General features: G+C 43.5%; 1 protein-coding gene across 2 annotated transcripts in view; it reads left to right on the top strand.

Annotated features, from left to right (window-relative positions):
* LOC309559343 (leucine-rich repeat and fibronectin type III domain-containing protein 1-like protein) overlaps positions 1-11,423 on the top strand; it is a 147,155-nt gene extending 135,732 nt beyond the window's left edge. For both annotated transcript variants that reach the window (XM_082262576.1, XM_082262577.1), the window contains exon 5: positions 11,056-11,423. The gene's annotated coding sequence lies outside the window, so the exon portion shown is untranslated. The remainder of the gene's footprint in view (positions 1-11,055) is intronic.
* The last annotated feature ends 6,681 nt before the right edge of the window (positions 11,424-18,104 follow it).

Genomic DNA, 18,104 nt, shown 5'->3' with positions numbered 1-18,104 from the left:
AGCATAACCCAGCCTGGAGAGGAAAGGAACACCGAGGGCCCGCCCAACCTGTTTGTATACCTCTATGTTAAAAGGGCAACGAAGCAGAAAATGGTCCATAGTCTCCTCCTCACCTGCACATTCCTCCCGAGGACAACCACAATCCATCCCACTGCGGAATTTCAAATTGCCCCGAACATAGAGCCTCCCGTGGAAGCACAACCAGGCCAGATCCCTGAATTTAAGGGGGACTCTAGCCAAATTAATCAATCTTAACCCTTCCCTCAAAATTGGGCCTGGGCAATCCCTTAAGGCCAGTGGGTCATGAAAGACTTCACTCAAGACTCGGCTCATAAGGACTTTCCTCGGAGCGGATCTGAGATCTTCAGCCGACAGTCGCCACTGCCGCAGCAACTTCAGACACGGAGCGACATAGGCTGGGAGCTGACCACGATGACCCCTGAGATTCTTCACTTGGCCACCTTCTTCCCAAAGTCGCAGAAAAGGCCTAAACCAAGATCTAAACATGCCTGCCCATCCAGGAGGTTCCACTGCAAGCATACTACCAATGTTAAACTTGAGAAATAGCAGTGAAAAGAAAAGAACGGGGTTGACCATACCTAAGCCACCCTCCCTCCTGGATAGATAGGTGACATTCCTCTTGATGGGGTTCAGTCTGTTCCCCCACAGCATCTGGAAGAACACACTATAGATCCTAGCATAGAGAGACACTGGCAAGATGCAGACAGGGCTGACATACAAGAAGATCGGTATCAGGTAAGTCTTAATCAGATCAACCCTTTCCCTCAGAGATAACTTCCATCTCTTCCAGCTGACCACCTTAGTATTGGCAACTTCCAGCCTGCCTTTCCAGTTTTTGAGGCCATAATCGCCAGGTCCAAATTCAATGCCTAATATCTTAATTTTTTCCTGGGGCACTGGAAAAGTGTCCGGGAGATCAAACCCCTCACCTTCCTTTCCCATCCAAAAAACTTCACTCTTTTCCTGATTGATCTTGGAGCCTGATGCTTCAGAGTACCGTGATGTCAGAGAGACCACCTCCTCCGCTTCATCTGTCCCAGTGACAATCACTGACACATCATCCGCATAGGCAACAACCCTCAAAGGCGGCTCACCCGGGATTCCCACTGGTACCCCACACAACATGCTGCTCTCTAGCCTCCTGATGAAGGGGTCGATTGCAAACACATAGAGCAGGGGACTCAGCGGATAACCCTGGCGCACCCCAGAACCAACCTCAAAGGACTGTCCAACCCAACCATTAACAAGAGGGAAGCTTTCTGCCCCCTTATACAAAACTTTTAACCAATCGACAAAACCACCCGGCAGACCGTACTTACTAAAGAGCAACCACAGGTACTCATGGTTGACACGATCGAAAGCCTTTGCCTGATCCAATGCCAGTAGATACTTTCCCCAGCCTGCAGCCCTGCACTGCTCCAAGGCCTCCCGGACAGCTAAAACCGCTGTGAAGGTGCTCCTACCCTGGATCGAACAGTGCTGATGGCGAGAAAGCAAAGACTCTGCTACTGCCGATAGGCGCCAGAAAAGTATCTTCGCCAGCACCTTTCTATCGACATTGAGAAGGCTGATGGGGCGCCAATTCTCAATCATCGAAGGATCTTTACCTTTTGAAAGAAGAATGACAGCTGAGTGTCTCATGGAAGGGGGAAGCACCCCCTCAGCAAGACAACTGTTAAAAAACTCTACCAAATGTGGGGCCAGAATAGACTTAAAGGCTTTGTAAAACTCAGCCGTCAGACCATCCGATCCAGGTGACTTTTTGATGGCAAGCTGTTCAATTGCCCTCGTCACCTCTTCAACTGTGATCTCTTCTGTCAAATTCATCAAAGGGACATCTCCACCATTTAGACCTGGAGTAGAGTCCAAAAAGCTTTCCATCTTGTCTCGGTCAAGCTCTTTCCTCCCAAGAAGTTCAGCATAAAAAGACCTCACGACCTCCAGGATCCCTGACCTGGACTTTGTCAAGGAACCTGTACTATACTTAAGGCCAACGACCATCTTAACAGCTACACCCTGTTTGCAGTTCTGGTAAGGGTCAGGCGAGTGGTATTTCCCATAGTCCCGCTCCAGAACCAAAGAGGTATGCCGGTCATATTGACACTTCCTGAGGAGGATTTTCACTTCAGAGATTGCCCCAGGATCTCCTCCTCTCGAGACAAGAATATCCAGCTTCCTCCGCAAACGTTGGTAGGTCATGTATCTATTAAACTGTTTTTTATTGGCTAGGCCCCTGAAGAATCCAGCAATCCTCTTTTTGGTCAGCTCCCACCACTCAGCCTTGCTGCTACAAAAGTCCAGGATGGTCACCTGTGCCTGAAAGAATTCCTCAAGGATTGTCTAACATGTTCTTCCTCAAGGAGAGTCGAATTTAATCTCCAGATGCCTTTGCCCCTCTGAGGGAAGTCTGAAGCATTCAAGACCACAGATAGCATACAGTGATCAGAGAACTCCACTGCCTGCACCACTGGGGGTGAGAAAGCAGAGGCCTCCTTCAAAAAAAAACCTATCTATCCTACTCTGACTATTACCTCGATGAAAGGTGAACCCTGTGTCATCCGGAAGGTGCTTAATGTGCACATCCACAAGACCAGCATCCCTAACCATACTATTTAAAAAAACGCTATCATATCCCAGCCGGTCATTGAAGTCCTTCCTGTCCTTGGGCCTAGTCACAGTATTAAAGTCACCTCCAAAAACCACTTGCCGGGATGTAAAAAGAAATGGCTTGATCTTTGTAAAAAGGCATTTCCTGTCCCACTTTGTGTGCGGCCCATAAATATTAATTAGGCGCAGGTCCTGCCCTCCCACAAGAATGTCTAAGACCATACATCTCCCAATCTCCACCTCAATAACCCGCCAGACAGTTACCATGCCGGTTTTAAACAACACCGCCACCCCGCCGTAAGGCTCGGCCGCAAGAGACCAGTAAGATGGACCATACCTCCACTCTCTCTTGGCCATATGAATATCTGCCAAGGAGGTGAGCCTAGTCTCCTGCAAAAATAAAATTTCAGCATCTAATTGGCTGAACAAAAAGAAGGCCATAGAACGAGCTCTTACCGACTTAATACTGGCGACATTTATTGTCACCACTTTTAACGGAGGGGGAACCGCCATTTGGGTTATTGGGTGGATTGCTTCTTAGCTCCCCTCTGCTGCTCATCACCAGAAGCCTCTCTCTTTCTTGAGGCCTCCTCCAATTCCATTTCTGAATCAGAATTTTGCTCAGAAGAATCCCCAGATGAGGAGATATCCCAAGCAGAAGCCCTAGAACGGTTAGGGACAGACACTGGGGCTTCCTGTCCCTGTTCCGTCCTCACCGTCTGTCTCTTCCGCCTCACAACCTTCCTTCTCTCCTCTAGATACTGCAGGTTAGATTCAGAGAGGTTATCTCTTGTTTTCTTCTTCTTTGAAGTCTTCACAGAAGACTTCTTTACAGAGGAAGCCGCAGCACCCTTTTTGGTACCCTCTACCACTCCTGGTGGGGGGGGGGGACCTTCCCTTAAGTCAGACCTAGGAGGGGAAGACTCATGGGGCATAACTGACTCTGGGGGCACAAACTTAGAAGGTTCTGACACAAGAGGAGCGGGTACAGTAGGCTGGGGGGACACAGAGACAGCCACAGAAGGAATACTTACAGACACAGGAGGGTTGGCCACAGAAACTGGGGAGGTATCCTGAACAGGACCAGGGGGGTCCGTCACCGCAGAGGAGGATGGTACACCAGGGGCCTCATCCTCCATCCCATCCAGCCTCAACAGTTCATCTACTACCTCCTTCTCCATATTGTGCCAGGCCTCCGGACATCGGCTGTAGGGGTGGCCAAGGCGCAGGCACAGATTGCACCTTATCGCCTGGGTGCAGTCCCTGGCCACATGACCCTGTCCCCGACATACCGAACATATTAAGGGTGAACAGGAGGAGCTAAAATGCCCCTTTTCTCCACAGCGGTGACACAGCTTTGGCTGACCAGGATAAAAAATAGTCATCCTATCCCTCCCTATGAAAGCCGAGGAGGGCAGGTGACGGACAACATTCCCATCCCTGGCCAACCTGACCGTTACTGACCAACCCCCAGTCCAGATGCCACGTTCATCAAGGATTTTATTTGGCGTTGTCAAAACCTCACCATAGTTCCTTAACCAGACCTCTAAGTCCCGAGCAGTAACACTCTCGTTAGTGAGAATGATGGTTATTTTTTTAACCGTCGATCTCTGCGAAACAGCAACTGGTGCCAGATCTTCCCATTCGGGTCTTGACCTGCACCGAGCCTCATATCGTTCCCAGAACAGGTCAAGACCCTCTGGCCTGGTGAAGCTGATTGTGTACTCCCGGCTACCAGCTACATGTATTAGGGCATAAAGGTCATTCGCCCCAAAGCCCATCTCCAAAATCATATCCACCACCACACGCCATGCTGGAGAGACTGCACCACCTTCCCATTTAAGTATAACGACATTACGTCTTGGACCCCTAGCAGAAGCCAGAGACCCAAGACTTGAACCAGGGGCGCTCAAAGTGGCAGTTTGTGGTGTAAATCTCTGCCTGGAAGCAGGGTTCCTCATTGGCTGCAGCCCTGGCTTAATAACATTACCAGGTGCAGAGCGTACCACCTGAGCAAAAGAAGGCTTATCAGGGCCAAGACCCCACACTGATGTAACTTTAGGCGGTACATTACTATTACTATTACTATCCTTATTATTAATTGCTTGTACTGAGCCAGCAGGATTGTCCATTGCACACATATTGGCAGCACTATTCAGAACACCTGAAATAGAAGAATCGTTAAAATCACCATTCATTATCACAGTGTCTGTTGTAGTACCACAAGTGGCCTGATGCTGCAGTATAGAGTCCTGAACAATAGCTGTGACTGGACAAACAGCCTTAGGCTCAGCAAAAGGGGGGTTAATGGGTTGCTCTGGCTCTTGTAGTTCCTTTGCTGCAATGTCATTTTTTAAACGCAGTTTTTCTTGCGTGGAAACATCAGCAGCTGAAATATTGCTGGATATGAAATTACCAGCCTGGGTGTCATTGGGCAAAACATCCGCATTAGCCAAGGTGTTAAATGGCACAAAAATAGTTTTATCAGTCACTTGTGACTTGCTAGGTTTTACCTTATCAGGCACATTATCAGGTAAGTTCTCCTCACCAAACACCAGCTGATCCGCCTGTAATGGAGACTCCACTGCCTGGATCACTGTCAGCATGCCTCCTGAGCCCTGAGAAGACAATGGGCTGCTTACCTCACCCTGGGGGGGCAGGGGGTCAGAACTGGGGGTCTCCTCCACCTCCATCTTTGCCATCCTTGCAAATCTGCGGTCATTGCAGAACTTTTCCTTAAAGGGCCCCTCTCTGCTTTCCATCATGGCCACAATGGTTTCCTGGTGTTGAACCCGGACCTTTGCCAACTGGATTTCCGAATCCATAGATCCACGGTTGCGGCTGTACAAACCTTCACGTTGCTTTCGCAGACGCTTCAACTCTGCTCTCAGTTTGTAGAGCTGGTCTCTCTCCCTATTCAGGACCTTGATCCCGGCCACCACTCGCTCCCGAATGGACTCGGTATCCTCATCCTCACCAGGGGCAGAGAGATCCCCAGCCATGGCTTGTCCAGGAGCAGGCATGTCATCCACCCGCCCAGGGGATGACTGAGAGCCTCCAGCAGGAGAGGCCCTGCTGGCCTGCATGGCCTCCCCAGATAGGGGCCAGCAGGGCTGGGAGAGATTTTACCAGACTCCCCTCTGACACAGATCACCTGGAGCAGCTCCAGACACACAGCCAGAGAACCTTCCTGCAGCCACACCCGAAGCTGAATGATGGGAAACTACTCCTCCCACTGACACCAATGATGGGGCACTATTCCTCCCACTAATACTAATGATGGGGCACTATTCTACCACTGACACCAATGACTCCAACACAATTCCTCTCCCCTCCAATCTTCTTATGGTGCCCCCCACCTCACAGTGGCCAGGACAGCTGCCCCTTCTGCCCATCCCTTATCTCGGCCCAGCTTCCACTGACACCAACGATGGGAAACTACATATTCCTCCCCCTGAAACTAATGATGAGGCACTATTCCTCCCACTGACACCAATGATGGGGCACTATTCCTCCCACTAATACTAATGATGGGGCACTATTCCTCCTACTATTATTACTGATGGGGCACTATTGCTCCCACTAATATTACTGATGGGGCACTATTCCTCCCACTAATACTAATAATGGGGCACTATTCCTCCCACTAATAATAATGATGGGGCACTATTCCTCCCACTGATACTAATGATGGGGCACTATTCCTCCCTCTGATACTAATAATGGGGCACTATTCCTCCCACTGATACTAATGATGGGGCACTATTCCTCCCACTAATACTAATGATGGGGCGCTATTCCTCCCACTAATACTAATGATGGGGCACTATTCCTCTCACTAATACTAATGATGGGACACTATTCCTCCCACTAATACTAATGAGGGGGCACTATTCTACCACTGACACCAATGATAGGGCACTATTCCTCCCTCTGATACTCTGATTCTAATGATGGGGCGCTATTCCTCCCACTAATACTAATAATGGGGCACCATTCCTCCCACTAATAATAATGATGGGGCACTATTCCTCCCACTGATACTAATGATGGGGCACTATTCCTCCCTCTGATACTAATAATGGGGCACTATTCCTCCCACTGATACTAATGATGGGGCACTATTCCTCCCACTAATACTAATGATGGGGCGCTATTCCTCCCACTAATACTAATGATGGGGCACTATTCATTTCAGTAATACTAATGATGGGACACTATTCCTCCCACTAATACTAATGAGGGGGCACTATTCTACCACTGACACCAATGATAGGGCACTATTCCTCCCTCTGATACTCCTCGTACTGATACTAATGATGGGGAACTATTCCTCCCACTAATACTAATGATGGGGCACTATTCCTCCCACTAATATTACTGATGGGGCACTATTCCTCCCACTAATACTAATGATGGGGCACTATTCCTCCCACTAATACTAATGATGGGGCACTATTCCTCCCACTGATACTAATGATGGGGCACTATTCCTCCCACTGATACTAATGATGGGGCACTATTCCTCCCACTGATACTAATGATGGGGCACTATTCCTCTCACTAATACTAATGATGGGGCACTATTCCTCCCACTAATACTAATGATGGGGCACTATTCCTCCCACAGATACTAATGATGGGGCACTATTCCTACCACTGATACTAATGATAGGGCACTATTCCTCCCTCTGATACTAATGATAGGGCACTATTCCTCCCACTAATACTACTGATGGGGCACTATTCCTCCCACTAATACTAATTATGGGGCACTATTCCTCCCACTGATACTAATGATGGGGCACTATTCCTCCCACTAATACTAATTATGGGGCACTATTCCTCCCACTGATACTAATGATGGGGCACTATTCTACCACTGACACCAATGATGGGGCATATTTTCTCCCTCTGATACTAATAATGGGGCACTATTCCTCCTACTGATACCAGTGTTGAGGCACTCACTATTCCTTTACATTGACAAAAAAGGCACAATTCTTCCCATTAACACCAAACCTGGGGAATTCTTTTTACTTCATCTGACCTCTAAGCATTTTTTTCTCCCACTAACACTACCACTGGCCACATTTTAGAAAGTTTGAGGACCCCTGATCTAAAAGCTATATAAATATAGTTAGTAGTACTAGTAAGTGCATCTACTGTAAATCCAAGCCGTTTTTAATTATTCTTTTTGAGGGGGTGCTTAAAACCCCCATTAGGGTTAGCTATAGCAACCACTCAAACTTTAGTTTTTTTTTAAAGCCATAGTTTGTGACTCTGATCTGTGGATGGAATAGAGAAACACAATATTATTTTTTCTGGCATAATGATTTATGCTCCTGACATCTGCCAAAATTGAATTATTACTTTAAGTAAACTGGAAAGCTAAAGTTTAATCTCCCTATATTTTTCTTTCCCTGGACCTCCCCTCCCTGACAACGTGCTAGTGAGTTTTTAAATAAAATATTTCTGTTTTAGATATTTACTTTATTTTAGATCCAGTGATATCATCACTGCATCTCTGTTCCTATTTATGCAATTGCAAAAAAACAAACATCCTATCCTATCTATGCAATGCAGGGAAATGGGGGCTGCTGGGAGGGTGCTTCCATAGTCATCTCAAGAGCCTTCAGGCCTGATACAAGCAGTGGACTGGCACTCAGATGGAGATATGCAAATATCAAAATGACTTAATATGTACATGTCAGTCTGGAGGGCATTCCTAGACAGGTTGAATTTACATGCAGAACACCCTGGGTAACCCCCACCTGTGACTCCACAATCAAAAGCACTAAATGAAGAGGATGGGCCAGGGACAGCCAGGCTTGATAGATGATGCTGATTGTCCTCCAGCCAGGAAATAAGGCAGCCTCTGTTTTACTTTCTGCACCATCTATTGCACGCTGTGAGAAGCTCACAGTGTACAGCAGGGATCAGAAACCTTTTTCCACTTAAGGCCTGGATTCAATGTATGTGAATGCATGGAGGGCCACATACACCTGCTAATAAATGAAGATAATAATAATCCTAACATAGTAATAATAACAGTACAGGTTACGTCACTTTAAGGTGCTTTACTAATACAAAGCCAGTTCGCCCTGAGAGAGCATGCAAGTTCACTCCCTCGAGGCTCTGGCATCGCTGCAGGGTCTCCCGCCGACCTCCGCCCCCTTTTCCCTACAGTGATCCATTTGTTCAACTTATACTCATCTTCTCCATTGCTCTCATGCAGCTCCAGCATGTCTCCGGAACCTTTCCTTGTGTACCTCGGGACCCCTTTACATTACACAGCCCGCAGCTCTGGTTCCCTTTACATTACAAAGCCCATTGCACCTCTGAACCCCTTTACATTACACAGCCCCCACACCTCTGGACCCCTTTACATTGCACGCCCCGCACCTCTGCTTCCCTTTACATTACACAGCCCCCACACCTCTGGACCCCTTCACATTGCATGCCCCGCACCTCTGCTTCCCTTTACATTACACAGCCCCATGCACCTCTGGACCTCTTTACATTACACAGCCCCCACACCTCTAGACCCCTTTACATTGCACACCCCCGCACCTCTGGTTTCCTTTACATTACACAGCCCCCGCACCTCTGGACCCCTTTACATTACACAGCCCCCGTACCTCTGGACCTCTTTACATTACACAGCTCCCCCTGCACATCACACAGCCCCCCTACTCAGCCCCCCTGCATATTACACAGCCCCCTCTACACAGACCCCCTGCATATTACACAAACCCCCCCCCCCCCCCACACCCTTTCCACCACAGCTCTGCCCTTTCCTATCTTGCCCCATACAGAGAGGGAGACAGAGCAGAGTGGAGCAGAAAGCTGAATGAGAACATGGGAGAGACACACAGCAGTACTCATAAGACAGTGGGAGCTCCTGGAGCTAATTTTTCATATTAACAAGCTAGTGATTGGTTGCTAGGACCACCTAATAACCAATCACCTGAAAAGTTAACTCTGGAAGCTCCCGCTGTCTTATTAGCGCTGCTGTGTGTCTCTCCCATGTTCTCATTCAGCTTCCTGGTCCCTGCTCTGCTCTTACTTAAAATGTCCACGGTGCAGCCTGGGCCCCGTAGGTTGCCGAACCCGGTGTACAGTAAAATCAGAGTAAGCTATTTCAGTACAGGAAAGGAGCCTAAACAACTAAAGGTAAGTCTGGAATTCAGCTTTATAGTAAGGATGTATGGCTGCATTAAAAACCCTGTAGAGGTCCCTAAAGGTTTAGCTTGGATACCTATATACTATTGTACAGTACATGATTATTCTATTTCCTGTTTGAAATGTAACCATTACCAACTTTTAGCACCTCTTCTCTGCATACATATTACTGTGTTTTATTCACAAATGTATGTATATATATATATATATATATATATATATATATATATATATATATATATATATATATGTGTGTGTATATATATATATATATATATATATATATATGTGTGTGTATATATATATATATATATATGTATATATATATATATGTGTGTATATATATATACATATATATATATATATATATATATATATATATATATATATATATATATATATATATATGTGTATATATATATATATATATATATATATATATATATATATATATATATATATATATATTGCTTTTTCTTTTTCAAAATTATTTAAACAAAATGTATGGTTAGAAAAACCAAAAAAGTAAAAAAGTACAAGTATGGATACAGGTATATCTATTGTAAACTAAATCTCTCCAACTCGGCTCTCCCAATTATCTCTATGAAGCTTGTAGTCCCACCTGTACACTGGGGTGCAGATGCCAGGAGAAAAACAAATGCCCAGATGAACTGAAAGCAGGCCAATGTAAAAGTCATCCACCCTGCACCTGACATTATTAAATAGCAGGCTGGTCAGAAAACCTGTTTTTTTAATTAGTTTTGGTTTTATTTTCAAATATTTTAATGTATTTATTTTAAAAAAGGTACACCTAAAATTAAAGGATATTTGGTTAATTGGAAGTAATTCTGATTTCCAAGATTATTTGCCCATTATGAGATGTAGAGTAAAAAAAAAATCTAATGAAATCAACCTAAGCTGGAAAGCATTTTACTATTATTATAATTCTAAGATGATTTCGGTACTTTGCTCTCACTGGTAAAAAGTAGGTCTATCTAAATGTCTTTCACTATGTCCTACATCTGTGCCCCAGGCGCCTCTCTTCTTGAGATTCGTAACTTGTCCGCGAAAGCCTCCAATCGCAAAACCATCATAAAAATGACTTGTTGAAGAAAACGGGAGCATTTGATCTCTCAAAGTACCCAAGGGTGGGGTTTTCTGCTGCTTTTCAGATGAGCATGCAATAAATTATTGATTGCCTAAATGATTTATTTAGTGTTTGTTTGTGTTTTCTGTTATAAGGATGAAGAGGCCAGTTGGATGTGGATTTGCCGGAAACCCCATCAGCCATCAGACGGTTAAAAGCTGATTCATTGAGAGAGGTTACATTGTGGCTGTTTCCTTACCCTCTCATCTGCCGTCGGATCGCTGTTACAGACTTGTTTCCATGGAAATGAGCTGGATGAAGTTTCTGATCCCCCCCCCATCCGCTCCATATTATTCTCACAACACGATCAGCCCCCCAACACTTTCTTCTTCAAACCACCTTGGACAGTAACAACCTCAAAACCATTTCTAATTCCCACGGAACTCCAAGATGTTTTTCTAGTTTTTTATATATAATTTTTGTAAACCACCCAGATGTTTTGTAATAAAAGCTTGTCCTCTGAGGAGCTATTGTCATGAATATGGTTAGATAGACAGGGAGGTGTTTAATCCCATGTCATATCACAGGAAAAATAGTAGGAATGGAATGTCATTGCAGAGTCCAACTTTGAACCTCACTGTCTTGGAAACCTACCTGACCTAACATTGATCAGAGGCTCCAAATAGTAATAACTACTGCAATAGGGAACAGACACAAAAAGAAACCTTCCAAAACGCATCCTACCAAATAACTGTTGGGACTTTATTTGGCGCAATATATATATATATTTTTTTTTCTTATACCAATGCATATGTAGGTTTCACATTCAAATTACAATTGTACTTTTAAAGTGATTGTAAACCTCTGAGCATACCCTTTTATAACATGTACGTGCCTCAATGCAAAGCACATAGAATAGAACTACAAGCACTGAACCTATTCTCTCTGGAGAAGAGACGATTGAGGGGGATATGATATCAATGTTCAAATACTGTACTGGTGACCCTAGCATATGGAACAAACTATCCAGAGAAAGGAGATGCAATAAGACACGTGGCCACTCACTAAAACTAGAGGAAAGGCGGTTTAACCTTAAAATGCGTAAGGGGTTCTTCACTGTAAGAGCAGTAAGGATGTGGAATTCTCTTCCACAAGCAGTCGTATCAGCAGGGAGCATTGATAGTTTCAAAAAACTGTTAGATGGGCACCTTAGAGACCACAACATACAGGGGTATACAATGTACGGTTAAAAGCAAACATACACACACATCATAGGTTGAACTGGATGGACTGGTGTCTTTTTTCAACCTCACTAACTATGTAACTAATGATTTCTGTCTGCTCAGTCACTCCTCTTCTATCTGCATGTGTAACTTCTGACAATCTATGCCAACAGCACAGAGTCCTGGGAGATGGCGTCACTCCACCTCCAGCACACAGAAGGTGATTGACAGCCTTAGCTGTGCATGTTTCTCAATGAGACTGTGTAGAAGGGGGTGTGGTCATTCCTTTCACTTATGCCTCAGATTACACTCAGCTGCCTTCTCTATGATGTGCAGTGTATGAAATTTGATCCCCGCCCCCTGCCTGCTGGTGCTGAGAAATAGCCTTCAATCTGTGTGTTTTATAAGGGTGTAGAGAAGAGACTGCTGCAGATAAACAGGTACAACTTATGTTGGTGGATTTGTTTCATCTCTATGTATCTAGTCATTTTACTGGGTATATGTAAGGTTTTACAACCACTTCAAGGTAACAAATAACAAAAACTAAAGCAATACATAAGCTAGTTTCTTATTAGGGTCTCAAGAATGTGAGTATGTGGTAGACTAGGGCGGTCGAGTGCAAAATATAAGCAAAACATACAAAATGGAGTACATGTACAGTACTGTGCAAAAGTTTTAAGCAGGTGTGAAGAAATGCTGTAAAGTAAGAATGCTTTCAAAAATATATATCTTAATTGTTTAGTTTCATCAATTTACAAAATGCAAAGTGAACGGACAGAAGAAAAATCGAACTCAAATCAACTTTTGGTGCTACTACCCTTTGGCTTCAAACCAGCCATCAAGTCAGGTATTTTGTAGGATTAGTGTATGATTAACCAGTTATATCAAGAAGGTGCTAATGATCATCAATTTCATATGTAGGGTAAAACACAGTCATGTTAGAAATAGAAACAACTGTGAGGCTTAAAACTTGGTGAGGAACAGCCAAACTCTGCTACTAAGGGTAGGTTGTGGAAGACAGTTTGGTGTCATAGGTCATACACCATGGCAAGTTTGAGCACAGCAACAAGACACAAGGTAGTTATACTGCATTAACAAAATCTCTCCCAGGCAAAGATTTCAAAGCAGACTGGGATTTCAAGATATGCTGTTTAAGCTCTTCTGAAGAAGCACAAGGAAACAGGCAACGTTGAAGACCGTAGACGCAGTGGTCGACAAGGGAAACTTACTGCAGCAGATGCGCTTACTTCCACTCAACATCAAAAGAAGTCCAGCAGTGCCATCAGCACAAAACTGGCGGAAACCAGTGGGACCCAGGTACAACACAAAAAAAATATCTATATACATATACAGTATGTGTGCTAAGGTAAAAAGGACTTTCTGGGTTCCCCCCAATAATGACTCTACAACATTGACAATTATGTAAATTTCCTCAGAAAGGTCACAATATCTAAAAACAAAAACAACATACACTTACAAGAGACATATAAGACTTAAACAATACGTTATCATTTTTTGATGTCTGAAGAATTACAAATCACACATTTCGCCACTGGACTGGAGTACCAGAACTCATGAAGGAATGAGGGATGGTTAACCAGATCCAGGATCCCACCCGGGCAACCAAATCCTTCACTACACCAGGTAATGGAGCAACAAAGGCTGATAAAGAGCGACTAAAAGCTCTAAATCAGAAAAGAAACACACAAAAGAATTCCTAATTAATCGGTTCAAAGTAAATCACTTGAACAGTATGAATACATGCTTTAAATCTTGGAAAAAATGATAATCATACCTACCAATAAAGACATGTCATTGGCACATAAGGGATGGACCGAGGGTGGCAGGGACATTTTTGTACCTGATGTTTAAAGATATTATCAGATTATGCATCCGTTGTGCGTTCAGAAACCAATCTAGATGTTATAAGAGGTGATCTAAAAAAAAAAAAGAAGAAACATAGATGAAGAGAAAATAGAAAAAGAAAAAAAAAGTAAAAAAAAAGAATAGGAAAAAAAAATATATATATATATATATATATATATATATATATATATATATATATATAAATGAGCCCAAATGCTCCTAAGGTTTGGAGACAAGGAGTGCTGTTTAAACCGAAAGACTGTACACTACAGTCAGTTCTGTAAAAGTGATTGTAAAATCTCGTTTAAAAGAAAAAAAAATTACAAACATGTTATACTTACGTTCTCTGTGCGGCTTGCTTTGGGGGGCACCTGAGCCAATCTGCAGCTCTGTGTATCCATTTAGACATGGAGGTGCAGTTTGGCCCTGCCCCCTGTCTCTCCTGATGGCTAACTGACTTTGATAGACAGCCGCGGGAGCCAATGGTGCCATGGCTGTGTCTCAGCCAATCGAGAGAGAGAGTCCCGGACAGCTGAGGGACTCATGGACATCGCTGGACAGAGAATGGGCTCAGGTAAGTATTAGGGGGTGCTGGGGAGGCTGCTACACACAGAAGGCTTAATAAAAACCATTAAAAAAAGCCCAATATCCATATAAAGAAAAAGTTACCATTTAGCTGGAAATAAGATGAACTTCACCATAAAGCACAATATACTGCATACCTAAACACTTACACGCCTAATGAGTCAATACAGGAAGAGCTCAATGGGCTAAACATCACCAAACTCTATAAAACAGTCTATCCATGTCACTAAATGTTCAGGTCTCTCTAAGAAACATCCTCATAGATCTCCAATCTAAATAAGCACCAACACCAGGATGCTTAAATACATTTATGAAATGCCTATAAATGATGACTAACAGCCCCTATATAGCTCCAGGCTGGCACGCACAGCCAGCTCAAATGAGTCGGTCCGTGATGTCACTGGCCCTGGTTCTCATCTGTGCATGCACGGTACCTACAGCTGAAACCGCCAGATGCAGAGCAAAGTGCTCCTCATAGGGGCCAAACAGAGGGAGGGAGGTGCCAGGGACAACAAAAGAACCAGGCATAAAGTGACCAAAATGCAGAACCAATGCAACACACATCCACAGAGAGTTCAGCACGTCTCTGCCCCACACTAGTGACACAAGAAGCAGATACTGTATTCATGCAAAACTCCATTACTATAAATAAACAAAATATTAATGAGTAACAAAAATAGTTAGCAAATATTGAAAATGTGGCTGAAACCAGGACACTAACTTATAAAACACTGAATATAGACTCAGGTACACAGTTACCCATCTACTGTCAGGAGAATTCCAGCTAGAAGTGGTCTTCATGGAAGAATTGCAGCCAAAAAGCTATGTCTTGTGGAAACAAGGATAAGTAACACAACTATGCATGAAAACATAGGAACTGGGGTGCAGTAAAACGGCAGCAGGTGCTCTGGACTCATAAGTAGGGATGATCGAACTTTTGAAAATTTTGGTTCGACCAGAACACCCGAATTTCCTGAAAGTTCGGTTCGGATTTCAGAACCCCATTGAAATCATGACCCGAACTTCTGGAATCAAAAAACACCATTTTGAAGCCCTAAAACCCGATAAATGCCCCTAAAAAGTGCCTAGGGTTCTGGGTCATGCCCCAGGGACTATTAATCACACAAAAAAAAGTTCTTAAAAATTGTCATTATTGATAGAGAGCCAATTATTGAAAAAATTATTGGAAAAAAAAAATTTGATTTCTTTGGATTTAGTGTCTGTGGGGTCTAAAAGGTGTACCTGTGAAGTTTCAGCTCTGTAGCATGTCCAGAACCAGAAAAAAAAAAGATTGTTTGTATTAGAATTAATATAGAACAGGGATATGGCTCCACTATTTTCCCACCTTGCCAGTTTTGTAGCAAGCATTTTTTGGGGCATTTTTTGGGGGTTATTGGAGGCAGGCATAACATTTGAACATCTGTGTATGGGTATATATACACATACACATATATAGGTGTGAAAGTAGCAGAACACAATACTTGCGCTAATGAAATAATTAACACCCATGTGGCTTCTCTCCTTTCACACCTATATGTGTGTATGTGTATAAATACATATATGTGTGTGTGTATATATACCCCTATACAGAAGTTCAGATGTTTTGCCTGCCTCCAAAGACCCACAAAAAATGCCCAAAAAAAAAAAACCGCCTGCAATAACACACCTGGGCGTTTTTTTTTTTGGCGCAGGCATTTTTTTGGGCTTTTTTGTGGGTCTTTGGAGGCAGGCAAAACATTTGAACTTCTGTATAGGGGTATATATATACACACACACTTATATGTATTTATACACATACACACATATAGGTGTGATAGCAGAGAAGCCATATGGGTGTTAATTATTTCATTAGCGCAAGCATAGTGTTCTGCTACTTTCACACCTATATGTGTGTATGTGTATAAATACATATAAGTGTGTGTGTATATATACCCCTATACAGAAGTTCAGATTTTTTGCCTGCCTCCAAAGACCCACAAAAAATGCCCAAAAAAACACCTGCGCCCAAAAAAAAAAAAACGCCCAGGTGTGTTATTGCAGGTGTTTTTTTTGGCCATTTTTTGGGGGTCTTTGGAGGCAGGCAAAACATCTGAACTTCTGTATAGGGGTATATATACACACACACACTTATATGTATTTATACACCTACACACATATAGGTGTGAAAATAGCAGAACACTATGCTTGCGCTAATTAAATAATTAACAGGCATATGTCTCCGCTCCTATAACACCTATATATGTGTATGTGTATAAATACATATAAGTGTGTGTGTATATATAACAATAACACACCTGGGCGTTTTTTTGGGCGCAGGCGTTTTTTTGGGCATTTTTTTGGGGGTCTTTGGAGGCAGGCAAAACATCTGAACTTCTGTATAGGGGTATATATACACACACACTTATATGTATTTATACACATACACACATATAGGTGTGATAGGAGCGGAGACATATGCCTGTTAATTATTTCATTAGCGCAAGCATAGTGTTCTGCTATTTTCACACCTATATATGTGTATGTGTATATATACATACATGTGTGTGTGTATATATACCCCTATACAGAAGTTCAGATGTCATGTCTGACTCCAAACATGTCCTCAAAAAAGCCCTATGAACGCCTGCAGCAAAAAGCAGGCTGACAGGTGAGAAGCCATATCGCTGTTCTATAAGTGACCTAAGAGAAACAATCTTTTCTCTATAGCGGTCACCCTGACATGGAAGGGTTTGGCCACCCTGCCATATCAGTCAGAGTCAGTTAACCCTACACTACACTACGGTCACCCTGGCACTTAACACTTTCCCTACAGAAACTAGATTATTAAAGCTAACTAAAGTGGAAAATAGCACCCTAACTACACTAGATATCCCTTTCCTCACACTAAAAATTGCTAAATGACACTTTGAAGTAGAAGTAACAGAACTGCTTCCACTCTCTTCCATGTCCCTGTATTACAATGCTAGGAATTTGGCGGGGCTATCTTATATACTGGGGGGCGTATTCACTAATGATTGGCCTCTGGACCCCCTAGTCACTCCAATCACATTCCTAGCATTCTCCTGCCCCCTCAATTGGCTTTTACTGATGGTTCTGGTCCAATCACGGGCTATTAAAGCCCATTTCCTGTCCCATTGCATTTTGGTCGGTTCTGGTTGCCGAATTCCAAACTTTTTCAGCAAAAAGTTCAGAATTCGGCCGAATTTCGAACAGCCAATGTTCGGGTCGAACCGATGGTCGACCCAAACCGTTCGATCATCCCTACTGATAAGCTAAAAAGTGAAACATTTGGCTGTAGCAGTAAGCAGTTTGTTCATTGAAGGGTTGAAGAACGGTACAATAATGAGTATCTACAGGCAAAAGTGAAGCATGGTGGAGGTTCCTTGTGTTTAGGGCTGAATTTCTGCAAATGAAGTTGGAGATTTGGTCAGGATCAATGGTGTCTTCAATGCTGAGAAATACAGGCAAATATTTATCCATCATGCCATAGCATCAAGTAGGCATGTGATTGGCCCCAAATTTATTCTGCA

The sequence above is a fragment of the Pelophylax lessonae genome (genome assembly GCF_965119305.1).
Source record: "Pelophylax lessonae genome assembly, chromosome: 7".
NCBI lineage: Eukaryota > Metazoa > Chordata > Amphibia > Anura > Ranidae > Pelophylax > Pelophylax lessonae.
This window is presented reverse-complemented; position numbering and strand designations above follow the sequence as displayed.